This window comes from Diachasma alloeum, unplaced genomic scaffold, assembly GCF_001412515.2.
Source record: "Diachasma alloeum isolate Michigan unplaced genomic scaffold, Dall2.0 Dall_scaffold_01194, whole genome shotgun sequence".
Lineage (NCBI taxonomy): Eukaryota > Metazoa > Arthropoda > Insecta > Hymenoptera > Braconidae > Diachasma > Diachasma alloeum.
Window position 1 is genome coordinate 58,857 of NW_021681303.1, and position 1,545 is coordinate 60,401.

The window sequence follows — 1,545 nt, forward strand, 5'->3', positions numbered from 1 at the left end:
TGTGAGGCAATTCTCAATTTCTTTCTGCGACAGCATTGAAATTCTTCTTGGGGAGAGCACTGATACGTCGTTTATACTTTGACACTCCGAGAGACATTGATTCTCGATTGGGGAATGTTCGAACACCTACCACAGATACATTTGAGTACATAATAAAGTATCTCAGTGCCTCGATACTCTTCTTCAACTTGAAAACGTAATAAGGCGAGGGGTTATGACTATGGGTTCATCTGTGAGAGCTGACGCTCGATAATCCATTATTGCATCAGACTAATGGTCATGCTGGGACATTCTGCTGCATCAGAAATCGATGAATGATTTACCTGCAATGAAATGATGAACTGAAAACATGACGTCGATGTGAAATGCGAATTGACTTTGGAAGTAGAGAGGATGTAGAAATAATTATCAATTGTTCTCCCCAAAAAAAGTGCTATCAAAATCAGAGAAAAATTGACAAGCATTTATTGAAAATGATGCTTGCAAGCTTACNATCGATGAATGATTTACCTGCAATGAAATGATGAACTGAAAACATGACGTCGATGTGAAATGCGAATTGACTTTGGAACTAGAGAGGATGTAGAAATAATTATCAATTGTTCTCCCCAAAAAAAGTGGTATCAAAATCAGAGAAAAATTGACAAGGATTTATTGAAAATGCTTGCAAGCTTACCTCACTCAGTTACACACAGCCTTCTCACAGGGTTTGCAGTGATTGTCAATGCTTTTGATCGAAGATTATTGCAGGAATGATCCTTTTGACAATCTTTCGTCAAACATAACCTCTTTCGCGCTGTCAGAATCTTCGAGGCTAATGATTTCCCTTATGCCAGTGTCCCGTATCACAATGCAGATATGTATTTCTATTTCCCGCACAGGTACAAATAAGGTGATTAATCCTTCATCAACAATTATGTTGTTCAATTTAATGTTTTTTTTCAGGAAAAAATGAACTAATATTGTAAACACGCATGCAAACAGAGAATAAATCGCCAAAGTCGATAATACAGGAACCATCAATGCTTTGCTGGGGGTGGGGTTAGATCATAATTGTTCACCTCAACCTAAGTAATTAACAATGATTGTACAAACAATAAAAACATGAAATTCGTAATGTACAAACGATTTCCTTCGGAACTGACCCATAATTTAGCACAATTAAGCAATGTACAGTTTTTTCCGGCTAGCATCATGCAAAAACTTGATTAATTTTTTTAAATTGAATGTACAAACAAAAATTTGCATTGTACAATCATGTACTAACGATGTACAATCGAGTACATAAGGTCGTTTTTCTAATTAGTGACCTATTCCGGCTAAGTACCTGGAGGTTCTGTCCAATCCTCTTTGGTGAATATGAGGTGGCCATCACAGAGATAATAGGGGAGATTGCTCAGGCCTATGGGAACTGTTCAATCAGAATTTCATAGCGGTGGCGCGCATGAACTAATCGCGAGGCCGGCTCTGTGGGTAAAGAAATTTTCATCTATTAATATGGAAACAGTCGATAACAGGGAAGCGTTCCCAATCTTAAATCCAACA

At 37.6% G+C, this 1,545-nt stretch overlaps 1 long non-coding RNA gene across 2 annotated transcripts in view; it reads right to left on the reverse strand.

Moving 5' to 3' along the window:
- Positions 1 to 1,364, reverse strand: part of LOC107046079 — a 4,477-nt gene extending 3,113 nt beyond the window's left edge. The window contains exons 1-3 of one of the 2 annotated variants that reach the window (XR_001461513.1): positions 1,328 to 1,364; positions 677 to 866; positions 131 to 323 (exon numbers count right to left, since the gene is read on the reverse strand). This is a non-coding gene — a long non-coding RNA (uncharacterized LOC107046079). Of the gene's footprint in view, positions 1 to 130; positions 324 to 676; positions 981 to 1,327 lie in introns of those variants that run through there. The other variant, XR_001461512.1, reaches the window with a different exon arrangement.
- Positions 1,365 to 1,545: the final 181 nt, after the last annotated feature.